This window comes from Zonotrichia albicollis, chromosome 2 (genome assembly GCF_047830755.1).
Source record: "Zonotrichia albicollis isolate bZonAlb1 chromosome 2, bZonAlb1.hap1, whole genome shotgun sequence".
In the NCBI taxonomy this organism is placed as follows: Eukaryota; Metazoa; Chordata; class Aves; order Passeriformes; family Passerellidae; genus Zonotrichia; species Zonotrichia albicollis.
In genome coordinates, this window is record NC_133820.1 from 11,612,773 (window position 1) to 11,627,838 (window position 15,066).

At 53.0% G+C, this 15,066-nt stretch overlaps 1 long non-coding RNA gene across 1 annotated transcript in view; it reads left to right on the forward strand.

Annotated features, from left to right (window-relative positions):
* The first annotated feature begins 7,629 nt into the window (after positions 1-7,629).
* LOC141727191 (uncharacterized) overlaps positions 7,630-15,066 on the forward strand; it is a 28,171-nt gene continuing 20,734 nt past the window's right edge. Inside the window, exon 1 of the long non-coding RNA XR_012578238.1 lies at positions 7,630-9,105. This is a non-coding gene — a long non-coding RNA (uncharacterized LOC141727191). The remainder of the gene's footprint in view (positions 9,106-15,066) is intronic.

Genomic DNA, 15,066 nt, shown 5'->3' on the forward strand with positions numbered 1-15,066 from the left:
TTCCACAAATGCTCAAATATCGTCAAACAAAGACTTAATCTGGGCTCAAAGACACGTATCTCAGCAGATGTGTGTAAACCAGCCCAAACCCCCTGGGAGCAGTACTTAGGAGTTATTCTTAGGCGTTGGAAGGACAAGGATGGTCCATCTGTGAATTTATTACACGAGATGAGAAGCATCAGATGAAAGTCATTGCTGGCCTGGAGGACAGCCTGGTTTGATTTTTCAGGAAGTTTAGAGGTCATTCCTAAAATCTCAGTTTAATTACAGCAGAATCGCTCAGAATCGGAGCAGGAAATGCCGTGTGGAGCCTCTTCTCTCCCGGGGTGTGGCACAGGTAATTCTGCTGCTGGATTCAGTGGGGCCAGCGTTTTCTGGAGGGACTGGAGCAGTACAGAAGCTTTTTCTGGCTGTTATGATATTTCCTCCCTTGTCAGAAAAAATAACTGGCAGAGGCATAAATGTTTGTGGGATTGATGATTTAAAAAGGTGTGGAAGGATCCTGGTGCAAAAAGACTCTGTGGTACAGAATGTCAAATATTATGGGGGATTTAAAAATTTTCTGTACAAGGTGTCAGATAAGAAAATTAAATATGAAACCACCTGGAATTGTAGCATTTAAAAATCCTCTTAGACCTGGAGCTTTTTAGAAACCTCAGGGAAGAAAGGGTTTGGAATAATGCTTCCTTCTGTATCCATAAAAGCTGGGGGAAGGATGGGACTGTGGGAAGATTTCCACACCTCAGGGCTCTGGGAATGGGAACCAAACCAGGATTTTAACCTGATTGCAAAGGGCGTGCTGCCTTTGGAGACCAAATCAGTGCTAAGGGTTCAGGTGGGGTTTGGTCAAAGAAATATAAACAGATGCCAAATCCCTGGGGCTGGCACAGCCCTGCCAGCCCATGCAGTGCCAGCTGTGCCCACCTTGTGCCCAGCGCAGAGCACTCAGTGCCACCTCCAGGGCACACCTGCAGGGATGGGCACTGCAAAGCTCCCTGGGCAGCCCCTGCCAAGGCCTGAGCTCCCTTTCCATGGGCAAATTGCTGCTGCTGTCCCAGCTGAGCCTGCCCTGGCCCAGCCTGAGGCCGCTCCCTCTGCTCCTGTCTATAAGAACAGCCTCTGTGCCCCAGTGCCACCAGAACATGGCAGTGGCTTGGGATGGCACCCAGCGGCCACAAGAGATGTGTCCTCATCCCTTTCCCTTGCAAAGGGAGTGGGGTGGAAGCTTCCACCTTAAACCTTGTGCTGGTGAATTAGCAAGGATCAAGCTGCCTTTTCAGGAAGGGTTTTTTTTTTACTCAGGTGGAATTTGCCCATGGAAAGGGAGCTCAGGCCTTGGCAGGGGCTGCCCAGGGAGCTTTGCAGTGCCCATCCCTGCAGGTGTCCCCTGGAGGTGGCACTGAGTGCTCTGGGCTGGGCACAAGGTGCCTGTGGGGCACAGCTGGCACTGCATGGGCTGGCAGAGCTGTGCCAGCCCCAGGGATCCCATGGGGCCTTTTCTTTCTACATTTTGCCTGGATATGGAGAACAGGAATTCAGCTCAGTGTCCCTTGATGTTTCTCACACCTCTGTCCTCACTTCTGCTCCTCTGGCAGGAGACAGAAGCAAAGCCCAAGAGCTCACCTGATCCTGCCCCCTCTCAGCTGTGATTCTTCAGCACCAGAATCATCCTGAGACTGAGAAATGGGGAGCAGGAGAAGCTGAGAATGTGGCTGCAGTCATTTTATATATTAAACAAAGTATTTCTATTTTGGAAAAGTTTTTTCAAATCACTCTCAGAGAGAGTCTTTAAATTCTTCACATTGTTTTACTCAGGTGGTTACTTGTGACCAGGGCAGACTTGAAGGAAGCTCAGATGTGTTTTGTGGGGTTTTTTTTTGCTTCCATTTAGGTAAAAGCACAAATCACAACGAATTACACCTTCCTCAAAGGCAGAGGCTCAGGAGCAGCCCCGGCTGCAGCGAGAGCATCCCTGGATTTCGGCCGGGAGGGCTGCACCAGTTACACAGGGATGCTGGTCTGAGGTGGGAGGTTTGGGGATCTGCCCGGGAAGCTCCCCCTGTGCCTTGGCTCTCACACTGCCCTCTTGCAGTGCCCGTTTTAGCGCTGCTTTGGGACCCTCGTTGTTGAACAAAACGTTCTTTCCTGTCCCGGGATTCCTGCCCGTCCCAGGGCCGTCCCTGAGGGCCGGGCCGGGAGTGCCGAGTCCCAGCCTTGAGCGGGGCCGCTGATGGGGGCGACCTCAGCCTGACCCCACAAATCCTCCTCGGTTTGCAGGATCGGGATCTCTCCCTTTCTCTGCAGAGGGCCGGGCAGGCGGTGTTTGCCCATCTCTCCAGGGATTTCCCTGCCCCTTGGGCACATCCCAGCGATCTCTGCTCTGCATGTGGGATGCGCTGAACGCCGCGGATCCCACCACCGCCCGCTGCTATAGATGATTTATTTTTAATTAAAAAGAGCTTTTTCAAGTGGCTAAGTGGCTTTTTAGCCTGGTCTCAGCCGTGCCCTCTCGCGGGGCCGCTCCGGCGGTGTGCGGGATCCGTGGAGCTGCACCCCGCACCGAGTGCTGTGTGCTCAATGCTCTGAACAGATTGTGATCAGATCTGATCACACCACCCCGCTACAGATTATTTATTTTTAATAGAAAACCGGTTTTCAGGCGGTTTAAAAGGGGTTTTAGCCCGGTTTTCCCCCCTGCGCTACCCCGGGGCCGCTCCGGCGGTGTGCGGGATCCGCGGAGCCGCGCCCCGCACCGAGCGCTGTGTGCTCAATGCGCTGAACAGATCGTGATCAGATTGTGATCAGATCGGGATCTGATCGCACCACTCTGCTACAGATTATTTATTTTTAATAAAAAAGCGGTGTTCAGGCCATTTAAGAGGGGTTTTAGCTCTGTGTTCCGCCCTGCGCTGCCGCGGGGCCGCTCTGGCCGTGTGCGGACCCCGGGGAGCCACGTCCCGCACTGCGTGCACAATGCGTAGTGTGGCACCGATCTGATCACCCCGTGCTGCTACAGATGATTTATTTTTAATAAGAAAGCGGTTTCCAGGCGGTTTAAGAGGGCTTTTAGCCTGGTGTTCTCCCCGGCGCTGCCTCGGGGCCGCTCCAGTGGTGTGCGGGGTCCGCGGAGCCGCGCCCCGCACCGAGCGCTGTGTGCTCAATGCTCTGAACAGCGCAGATCTGATCACAACGCCCTGCTACAGATGATTTATTTTTAATAGAAAAGCCGTTTTCAGCCTTGATTTAGGAGGGATTTTAGCCTGGTCTCAGGCGTGCTCTGCCCGGAGCCGCTCCGGCAGTGTGCGGGATCTGCGGAGCCGCGCCGAGCGCTGTGTGCGCAATGCGCGGTGCGGCACAGAGCTGAACACACCGCGCTGATAGAGACGATTTATTTTTAATAAAAAAGCCGCTTTCAGGTGATTTAAGAGGGCTCTAATCACATGGCGCTGATTTATTTTTTAATAAAAAAACCGTTTTCAGCCGTGATTTAGGAGGGATTTTAGCCCGGTCTCAGCCTTGCCCTGCCGCGGGGCCGCTCTGGTGATGTGCGGGCCCCGTGGAGTCGTGTCCCGCACAGAGCGCTGTGTGCGCTGAATGCCGCGGATCTGATCACACTGCGCTGCTACAGATGATTCCTTTTTAATAAAAAACTGGTTTTCAGGCCATGTTTAGCCCGATGTTCCCCCCTGCGCTGCCGCGGGGCGGCTCCAGGCGTGTGCGGACCCCGTGGAGCCACGTCCCGCACTGAGTGCGCAACGCACAGTGCGGCACGGATCTGATCACACCGCCCTGCTAGAGATGATTTATTTTTAATAAAAAAGCCGTTTTCAGGCCATTTAAGAGGGATTTTAGCCCAGTGTTCCCCCTGCCCTGCCGCGGGGCCGCTCCGGCGCTGTGCGGGATTCGCGGAGCCGCCCAGAGCACTGCGTGCGCAATGCGCTGAACAGCGCGGACCCCATCACTCCGCGCTGCTCGAGATGATTTATTTTTAATAAAAAATCCGCTTTCAGGTGATTTCCGAGGGCTTTTAGCCCGGCGTTCCCCCCGGCAGCTGGCGGCTCAGCATGGAGCGGCGCCGTGCCCGGCCCGCGGCAGCTGCGCCTTCAGCTGCTCCTGGGGCAGAGCAGCGGCCCCGGGCCCGGGTCAGCCCGGCCCGCCTGCCAGGGCGGTGTCAAAGTGCCACTCTGTCCCCTGGCTGTCCCCTCCCCGGCCAGGGCGGTGTCAAAGAGCCACTCTGTCCCCTGGCTGTCCCCTCCCTGGCCAGGGCGGTGTCAAAGTGCCACTCTGTCCCCTGGCTGTCCCCTCCCCAGCCCGGCCAGGGCGTTGTCAAAGTGCCACTCGGTCCCCTGGCTGTCCCCTCCCCAGCCAGGGCGGTGTCAAAGAGCCACTCGGTCCCCTGGCTGTCCCCTCCCCGGCCAGGGCGGTGTCAAAGTGCCACTCTGTCCCCTGGCTGTCCCCTCCCCGGCCAGGGTGGTGTCAAAGTGCCACTCTGTCCCCATGGCTGTCCCCTCCCCGGCCCCAGCCCGGCCCGCGGGCATCACGGGCATCAAGGATGCAGCACTTGCACCGAGCTCGGCAGCTCCGGGCACTTCGACTTTTGGAGTTAAAAACTTCACTCAAAGCTCTTTTTTTTTGGAATAAAATATATTTTTATATATAATTCCGCTGCAGTTGGTGTGTGCGGCTTTTGCGACTGATGCAGCAGCAGAGGATCTGCGGGGAGCCGAGTCTCCAAATCTAACAGCACATCACTTTATTAATTGCTTTAAAAAATTATGCTCTGCACTGTGATCAAAATATTTTAGAGAGAGCTTTTAGTGCTGAGGAAAACCTGCCAGAATCTCAGGTGGTGATGCTGATGATCCCTGCCCAGCTCTGAGACTCTCCGTGGTGTTAAATTCCTTTCATCACCAAACGGAGCTGAAACTCCTCGTGGTTCTCGGTGTAACATGGCAAAAATCAGGGGTTTATGCTATAATATTTATATACTATTCATATAATATTTATATAATACTCATACACTTTTGATATTATATTTATACAACACAATACAATATTTCTACAATATTATACAATATGACAATACAATATTATGATACAATATAAAATTACAATATTTATATAATATTTATGCACTATTTCTACAATAAAATACCATATTATATCATATTATTACACAATATTTTTATAATATATAAATATTTATGTAGTATTTATACAGTATTTATATAATGTATAATATTTATATAATGTTTATTATTTCAGTATGTAGGAATTACCCACACTAATCTTTTATCTGCACATTGCTGCATCAAAGCCCTGCAGTGAAACATTCAGGAAAGCCTTGGAATTATAAACCTATATTTTGACTTCACCCTTTGACCATTTTCTCCTGCAGAAGTTAATCAGGAGGCTTTAAAGCATCGTAGTGAAATCTTCTGGACACTGCCCAGAGGGTGCTGAGCACATCCTCAGGCACAAAAAGCTTCAACCCTTCCATCCTAAAATATTACAATGTTTTAAAAATGAAATGTCCTTCTTTTCCTTTGTCAGGACAGTCTTTAACCGAGTAAATAAAACCACAAAAGGGAAATGCAGAGAAATCCTGGGCGAGGCAACAAGAGAAAGCTCTGTGATGGGGCAGCTTTAGGTCTGCATTAAAAAGCAGCTTCTTTGGATCCTCAGCGCTGAAGGAGCTCAGGTTTTATTTATGAGGGATCAGTGGGATCTGGAGATCAGGGGGTTCAAGGAATTGCTCCACTGCTGTAGGAACAGAAGGAAAAGGGAAGAGGCCAGTATGGAATGGGTTCAGGGCTTTGTCAGCTCCAGCTGCTCCTGTTGGACCTGTCCTGAGAGCCCGGGCTGGGAGGGCTGTGCTGGGATCCCCTCCTGGCCCAGGGAAGCCCTGGAATTCCCTGAGTTTTCATTCCTGAGCAAAAGCTGAGTGTTCTGGGTTTTTAAAGCCACATTCCCCTTTCTCTCAGCACCCCTGGAATTCTGTGGTGAGATCACCAGCACAGCTCATTCTAATTTAACAGCTGTGCCTTAACCCAGCCCATGCCCTGGAGCTGGGGCTGAGCAGCAGCACCCTCCCCTGCAGATCACATCCCTGACTCCTGGTACCTTCCTCCCTGAACATCATCCAGGAATGCCAGGGGGATGTTGGGAAAATGATCCAGAATTGAGTTTTAGAATTTGTCTGCATCCAGCCCTGGGCCCAGCCCAGGGAGGAGCTGGAGCTGCTGCAGAGCCCAGAGGAGGCTCCAGGATGGGCAGAGGGATGGAGCAGCTCTGCTGGCAGGAAAGGCTGGCACAGCTGGCATTGCTCACCTGCACAGGAGAAGCTTTGGGCTGAGCTCAGGGCGGCCTTGCAGGGCCTGGAGGAGCCCCAGGAAAGCTGGAGAGAGACAATTGCCAGGGGATGCAGGGACAGCACCCAGGGAATGGCTGCCAGTGCCAGAGGGCAGGGCTGGCTGGGATCTGGGCAATGAGGAATTGTTCCCTGGCAGGGTGGGCAGGCCCTGGCACAGGGTGCCCAGAGCAGCTGGGGCTGCCCCTGCATCCCTGGCAGTGCCCAAGGCCAGGCTGGACACTGGGGACAGTGGGAGGTGTCCCTGCCATGGCAGGGGTGGCACTGGGTGGGATTTAAGGTCCCTCCCCATCCAGACCATTCCATGATTCCATGATTCTATGACTTTTCCACTGCAAAAGAAAAGAAAAATAAAAACTGTGAGACCCTCCAAGCACCATCCCTAAATCCCTTCCAGCTTTGCCCTGCTGGGGTGCATGGATGGCCTGGTGAAATCTCTGCCAGAGAGGATTTTCCTGCCTGAGGCAGAGCCTGAGATCCATGGCTGGTTCATGCTGCAGTTCTTCCTTTGATTTTTTGGCACCACCTCAGATGGGGACATCCCACCTTCCAGGGGCTCCAGGAAGGTGTGATGTCCCCATCTCCAGGGGACAGGTGTCCTAGAGCTCATAGGAGCCTTTTCTCTGAATCCTGCACTGAATTCCCACCCAGGGAATCCCACCTTGGAATGCCCTGGCTGGGTTCTACCAGAGGATGGAATTTAGGCTGGAAGGGTCCAGCAGAGCCAGCTCTGGGATTAGAGCAAGTGCTTTGCTCAGGAAGGGCTGGAGAAGCCAGGATGGATCCAGCACAGCTCACTGGGGAATGATTTAACCCAGAAAGGTGACCAAGGGCAGGAGGGGAGGAGTGATGGGGCGAGGAGTGCCCTGGAGCCCGTGGGCAGCGCCTGGAGCTGCAGGGAACGGGTTTGGGAAAAGAAGCCTGAGGGATAAAATTGCATTGCAGCAACGGGAAGTGAATTCCCGAGGGAACCATGGTCTGGAACAGCTGTTTCGGGGGGATTCCGATTTTCCATAAGGCAGGATCTCCGTGGAGAATCCTGGAGCAGGGAACCCCTGAGCTCAGGCACGATGGAGGGGTCCTGGTGGAAATAAATTGATCCCGGTGGGTGGAGGACGCCGTGGGATCATAATGAGGGAGGTTTTAGCTCAGAAATTGCCCATTTTTTACAATATCTGTGTATTCATTAAAAAAAAAAAAAACTCCCGGAACACATTCACAGAATATCAGGGAATTTCTTATGAAGGGATCCAGGAAAGCTCTGTTACAATCACGACACGGATGTGCAGGGCACACAAAAACGCCCGAATTTTGCCCTGTTTTCCTTTATGACATCACTTATTGCTACAGCCGATCTGCTTTTCTCTGACATTACTGCCTATTTTTTATCTGGGTTTTTTTGAGGACCATTTTAATTTAATAGCTGAAATTTTAATTCCTCCATACCCTTTTAATTCCTCCACTCCTCAGGACAGGGAGCCGCTTTGCAATGCGTGAAAAAGCTGCGTATTTAAGAGCTCTGGAAATGTGGGAATTTCCCCTTCGGCTCCAGGATCCAGGAGCGGATCCGTTTGGGATTTGTGGGGAGCAAACCCCGGCGGCAGCAGCGGCGATACCCAAACCCCGGCGATGCCCAAACCCCGGCGGTGCCAGAACTCGGTCCGAGCATCCCCCGGGAACCTGCGGTTCGGTCCTGCCGGGCACGGGGCTCTGCTCCGGGGTCTGCGCTCGGATTCATGGGCTGCCAAACCTCCCAGCTGCGGGAATCCTTGTCCCCGCACGGGCCGGGTGAGACACCGTGCAGGTACCGGCACAAGCCGGGAGCCGCTGCCCGCTGGAAATTCCCATCCCTCGGGATCGGAGCCCCGGGCCGGCGCTGGAAATTCCTGGTCCCGAGGGTTTCCCGATGGAAATTCCCATCCCGAGGGTCCGGAGCGCCGGGACGGTGCCGGAAATTTCTATCCCTCGGGATCGGTGGTGCTGGACGCTGGAAACGCCCGTTCCGAAAGGAATGGAGCCCCGGGACAGGGCTGGAAATTCTCGGTCCCTCGGATCCGGAGGCCCAGGCCGGAGCTGGATATTCCCATCCCGAGGGTTCGGAGCTCCTAAACGGTGCTGGAAACGCCCGGTGCCGAGGGTCCGGAGCCCTTGGACGGTGCTGGAAATTCCCATCCCGAGGGTTCGGAGCTCCGGGCCGGCGGTGAAAACCCCCGGTGCCGAGGGTCCGGAGCCCCGGGACGGTGCTGGGAAGTTCCATCCCTCGGGATCGGAGCTGCAAGGCTCCGGGGCCCGGGGAAAGTGCTAGAAATTCCCATCCCTCGGGATCAGAGCCCCGGGACGGTGCTGGCCACTGAAAATTCCCATCCCTCGGGATCGGAGCCCCGGGACAGCGCTGGAAACTCCATCCCCCGGGATCGGAGCCCGCTGCCGGCGCTGCCCGGCCCTGGCGGGACCACCAGGAGCCCCGAGCCGCAGCTGGGGCCGGCAGGGGCAGCTGGCGGAGCCGGGGCTCAATTAAACAGCCCGAGCTAATGAGGCTGGGCCAGCCCGGCCGCGCGGGGGGCGAGCGGCGGCCGCAGAAACACCGGAGGGGCCGGACCCGGACACGGACACGGAACCGGACACGGAACCGGCAGCGGCAGCAACAGGTCCGGGCCGGGCCGGTCCCGCCCGCTGAGCTCCGGTTCGGGCCGCGGTTCAGGGGAGAGCTGGGAAGGACATGGCAGAAATTGAAGGTTTGTGGTTTTTCCTAAGGATAAATCAATATCCTGGGGGAAGAAAAGAGGGGATTTTGGGTGGGAAACACGGGAGATTTTATCCCCCCCCTGGCACAGGGTGCCCAGAGCAGCTGGGGCTGCCCCTGCATCCCTGGCAGTGCCCAAGGCCAGGCTGGGGCTGGAGCAGCCTGGCACAGTGGGAGGTGTCAGGGCTGGAATTTGGGGATCTTTGAGGTCCCTCCCAACCCAAACCATTCCATGGTTTTGTAACTCCGCGAAAAAACTTCAGGAGTTTTCATGTGGAGGATTCTAAAAATCCTCATATCCAGCGTTACAGTTGGACTCGGTGATCTAAAAGGTCTTTCCAGCCCAAATGATTCCATGAAGAATTTAATTTCCTTCTCCTCTTAACTGCCCGACACCTTTTCCCTTCCCTGTGTCCTCCCTGCCGAGCAGGGAGAGCTGCAGTGACAATCACAGCCCAACAGAAACCTGAATATCTGCTCTCCAAAATACTGATTGGGCAGTATTCACTGATGGCAGGGAAGCTCAAAGAAAATGCAGATAATTCTAATTTTTCAAGTGAGGTCATTTAAAATGGATGTAAAAGATGTGCTACATATACCCCTCGTCATTTTAGAAAGTAAATTCTATTATTTTTTGTCTTTCTATGTCACTCAGCAGTTTGCAGGTAGAGAAAAGACCAAGATAAGCCCAGAAAGGATTTTTGGTTTTAGCAGGACATAAATCAGCATTTTCCTTTCAATCAACCTCGCCACTTCCAATCCACATTTCCAAATGCTACCTCTTTTAACATTCTTTAAATTTCCTCTATTTAATTTCCTTTTTTTTTTAATTTTATGTTTAATTTTTCATTCCATTTCATTCATTTTAAAATGCTTTGCAGCTGATTTACAGCTGTGGGTATTCTTGTATGTGTTGGGTGTTTAAAATTCTGCAATAGAGATTTTTCTGCCAAAGTTTAGTTTTCTGTAGAATTGTTTTTTTTAAAAATAAAAGGTATTTTATTATTTGGAATACCATGGACATTTTTTGGGAGATAACAGTTTAGGCTTGAATGTCCCTTTGTTAATGGTTGTTATTCTCTACCTGCAATGCCTTTAAATGAGCTCAGTGCAAACCCAAATATTTCCTCAGCACTCCAGGGGATTCTCCACTCCCGAGTATTTCTGGCTTAAAATCCCTTGAGCTCTTTTGTTTGCCTGAAGATTTTAGAGGATTGTCCCAAAAAAGGTGACACGGAGATTTTCCCAACGCACCTGTTGCAAAAAGACCATCAGAGACTTTGCCTTTTTCCTGGAAAATGGAATTATGAGGATAAAATGGAGTTACCGAGGATAGTGCTGAAATCAAAGCCCCGGTACAAGGCTCCCTGGGGTTCAGATAATCCCAGGATAAAGTGAAAACTTCATGCTCAGTTTTGGGAGGGAATGGTGGTCCTGGACTGACGTGTCCTGTCCAAGCTCTCAGCCAGGACCAAAGGGAGCATTTGGAGTCACGGTGGGATTAAAACAATGGGGCAGCTGTGGGAGAACACTGGAGATGGCCATTGCTGAGCTCTGCCTCGGGGGAGAGGAGGGAAAGGCTCGGGAAGGAAAATTCCCCATGGAAGTTTTATCCCAAGCTCCTGGGAAGGGCCCTGAGGAGCCTGGACAGCGATGGGAGCCCTGGGCTGGGGAAGGGGCTGCTACCTGTGGGTGCCACGGGAGGGAAAATGGCTCAAATCGTAAAACTGAGGAGGGTTTGGGATGAGCAAGGTGAGCAGGGATCCAGCGAGGAGGAAAAAAAGGGGGAAAATCTCCGAGATGCCGTTGGAAAGTGGTGCTGGGCTGAGGCTGAGCACGGGGCTGTGGCTGCTCTGCTGCCTGATCCTTCCTGGAAAAACATCCCTCTCCTGCCTGCAGGAACATCTGTCTCCTGTCTGGAGAAGCATCCTGCTCCTTCCCACAGGAACATCCCTCTCCTGCCTGGAAAAACATCCCTCTCCTGCCTGCAGGAACATCTGTCTCCTGTCTGGAGAAGCATCCTCCTCCTTCCCACAGGAACATCCCTCTCCTGCCTGCAGGAATAAATCTCTCTCCTTCCTGGAACATCCCTCTCTTCCTCCAGGAACAAATCCCTGTCCTTCCTGCAGGAACACCCTTCTCCTGCCTGGAAAACATTCCTTCTGTTTCCTGGAGGAACATCCCTCTCCTTCTTGGAATATCTTTGTCCTGCCTGCAGGACCATCCTGCTCTTTCCTGCAGGAACAAATCCCTGTCCTTCCTGCAGGAACATCCTGCTCCTGCCTGGAAAACATTCCTTCTGTTTCCTGCAGGAACATCCCTGTTCTGCCTGGAACATCTCTGTCCTGCCTGCAGGAAAAAATTCCTCTCCAGCCTGGAACATCTTTCTCCTTCCTGCAAGAACATTCCTCTCCTTCCAGGAGGAGCATCCCTACTCCTTTCTGGAGGAACATCCCCTTCCTGCCTGGAAAACATTCCTTCTCCTTCCTGCAGGAACATCTCCTTCCTTCCTGCAGGAACATCCCTCTCCTGCCTGGGACATCCCTGTCCTGCCTGCAGGAACAAATCCCTGTCCTGCAGGACCATCCTGCTCTTTCCTGCAGGAACAAATCCCTCTCCTGCCTGCAGGACCATCCTGCTCTTTCCTGCTCTTTCCTGCAGGAACAAATCCCTCTCCTGCCTGCAGGACCATCCTGCAGTGCCCAGGGCTCAGGGCAGGCGGTGCCAGCTGATCCAGCTCCACTCCCCACAGGAAAAAGGCCAGAGGGGGTGAGGCACTGGATGAGCTCCTGTGCCAGCACCAAGCAGGGATGGGGCAGAAATAATCAACAGCAGAACAGCAGTGGGGCCTGGGCAGGGAACAGGGAGGGGAAATTGCCATAAATCCCAGCCAGAGCTGTGTCCTGCAGTGTCCCTGCTCCTGCTCCCTCCATCCCAGACAGGGCAGGGCCACCAAACCGTCCCTCCTGTGGCGCAGCCAGGCTGGGGTGGCACCGCAGGACCTGCTCTGCAGCTCCCAGGCCTTTGGTTTCCTGCAGGACAGCCCAGGAGGAGAAGCCAGGAGCAGTGGGGAGTGCCAGCCCAGCTCTGTGGGGTGAGACCTGACCTGTGGGAGCTTCCCTGCAGGTGCCAGCTTGGGGACACATGGGATTCCCTGTCCCCCGTGGGTGGCTCAGGTGCAGTGGCTGTGGGGAATTTTCAGTGTCCAGGTTAAAACAACCTCCCAGGCCCCAAGGAATGGAATCCTAATTTCTAACCCAGCTGTCGGGATCATTGATGCATTCCCCTCTCTGCCAGCATGGATTTGATTTCTGTTCCTGTTCCATCCTGGTGGATCCATTATCAAACTCAGCCAGGACACTCTTCCAATTTAAGGGAAAAAATGTGGGTGTTTGGTTAAAAATCCCTTTTTGGTGAGAAGATTGGACAGGTTTTACTGCAGAGCTGTTGCCCCCTGAGTGGATTCCAGTACTCTGGGAAAGGAGAGGGAAGGGACTGAGAGAAATGTGTAGCACCAGCATGAAGTGTTAAAAAGCGGGAAATGAGTGTTAAATCTCTCAATGGATAAAAATTTGGAAGATTATGAGGATGAGAATGTGGGAGATACTGAAGGATCTGGCTGCATTTTAGGAATCAGGTGCACAAGCAATTCCAGATTTATCGGCTGTGCTGATTTACACCAGGGCTGATCAAGGAGCTGCAAGTTTGGAAGTTATTTGGCAAAAAAAGCAGGAGTGGGAGGGCGTTTGCATCACGTCAGGAGTTGGAATAAATATCTCTGTGCGAGGACAGCATGGAATAAACTCAGCAGAGGGGAGTCCCAGAGCTCTGATAAGAGATTGCAGCTGAGACACAGCAATTCTGGGAGCTCAGGGTGAGTTTTCTGCTCCTGAGGCTCTGTTTTGCAGCAGAACCTTGTGAAAAACAATCCGGGTGATGCTGCAGGAGCTCCCTCGGTGCCATCCCCTCACACACCCTGCGGGCACTGCCCTTCCCCGAGGGAAAACTTCCTTCTGGAAAGGGGAAAATACATCCAGGGCTCCAGACTGACACAGCAAAACACGAGGGTTTTAAAGGGATTTAATTAATCACCCCTTCCCCAGCTTCCTCTGCTGCGGACAGCTGAATATCCCTGCGTTTAAACAGCAAACCACGAGGATTTAACCATCCCTTCCGTGCTCATTCCTCTCCTTTGGAGACTTGAAACTCTGATGGAAAAGCTTTGGCTTTGGGAGACCTTGACTGGAGTGAGTGGGAGGTTTGCAGCACTGGGAAAGGAATAAAAATTAAAACAAAAATAAAGAAAAGTGAAATTCCTCTTTGCTCCTGCCCAACCTCAGAGCAATCCCCGCAAAGCTGGGCCTGAGAAGGAGCTGTCAGAGGCTCCCGGTGGGAAGCGGCCCCGGCTTTGTCCTTAATTGCCCCGGGAAGGCCGGGCCGTGCCAGCTGTACCTGCCCGGCCGCAAAAAGGCCCCATTAGGGATGGTTTGTTAAACAGACACTGATAAGTTGTTATCTTTCACCATCTCCGGCTAATTAGACACCGCCAGCCAAAGTTAATTTGGTGGAAAACATTTCTCGACTTAATGACATTTATGGGCAATTAGGCGCGGAGCAGATTTACATTCCTGGCTCTTCCCGGAGCCTAACAAGAACCCACCTCTCCCTCCACGGGAGGTTTGGGGTCTCTGGGGAGCTCTCCCGGCGCAGACACCGCGGGTCCCGCTTGTTTTTGTGGGAAGGGCTGCAGTGAAACCAGGCACGGTGGTAATGAGGCACAGCCGGGGAACAGGAGGGAAATAAAGGAGTTTATCCTGCTCAGGCTCCTCCTGTGGCACGGCCAGAATTGGGATTTGCTGCGCAGGAGTGGGGTGTGGGTGATCCCTGAGGAACGGGATCCCTGAAGGGCTGGGCTTGGGAAAGCCTCTGAAATCTCAAATGCAGCCTTTGAGCCTCTGAGATCTCAAATGCAGCCTTTGTGCCTCTGAGATCTCAAATCCAGCCTTTGGGCCTCTGAGATCTCAAATCCAGCCCTTGGGCCTCTGAGATCTCAAATCCAACCTTTGCATCTCTGAGATCTCAAATCCAGCCTCTGGGCCTCTGAGATCCTCAATTCCAGCCTCTGGGCCTCTGAGACCTCAAATCCAGCCTTTGTGCCTCTGAGATCTCAAATCCAGCCTTTGTGCCTCTGAGATCCTCAAATCCAGCCTCTGGGCCTCTGAGATCCTCAATTCCAGCCTCTGGGCCTCTGAGATCCTCAAATCCAGCCATTGTGCCTCTGAGATCTCAGATCCAGCCTTCTGAGACCTCAAATTCAGCCTTTGGGCCCCTGAGACCTCAAATCCAGTCTTTGGAGCTCTGAGATCTCAAATCCAGCCTTTGGGCCCCTGAGACCTCAAATCCAGCCTTTGGAGCTCTGAGATCTCAAATCCAGGCTTTGAACCTCAGATCTCAAATCTAGCCTTTGGGCCTCTGAGACCTCAAATCCAGCTTCTGGGCCTCTGAGATCTCAGATCCAGCCTTTGGGCCTCTGAGATCTCAAATGCAGCCTCTGGGCCTCTGAGATCTCAGATCCAGCCTTCTGAGACCTCAAATCCAGCCTTTGGGCCCCTGAGACCTCAAATCCAGTCTTTGGAGCTCTGAGATCTCAAATCCAGCCTTTGGGCCCCTGAGACCTCAAATCCAGCCTTTGGAGCTCTGAGATCTCAAATCCAGGCTTTGAACCTCAGATCTCAAATCCAGCCTTTGGGCCTCTGAGACCTCAAATCCAGCTTCTGGGCCTCTGAGATCTCAGATCCAGCCTTTGGGCCTCTGAGATCTCAAATGCAGCCTCTGGGCCTCTGAGATCTCAGATCCAGCCTTTGGGCCTCTGAGACCTCAAATCCAGCCTGTGGATCTCTGAGGTCTCAAATCCAGCCTTTGGACCTGTGAGATCTCAAATCCAGCCTTTGGC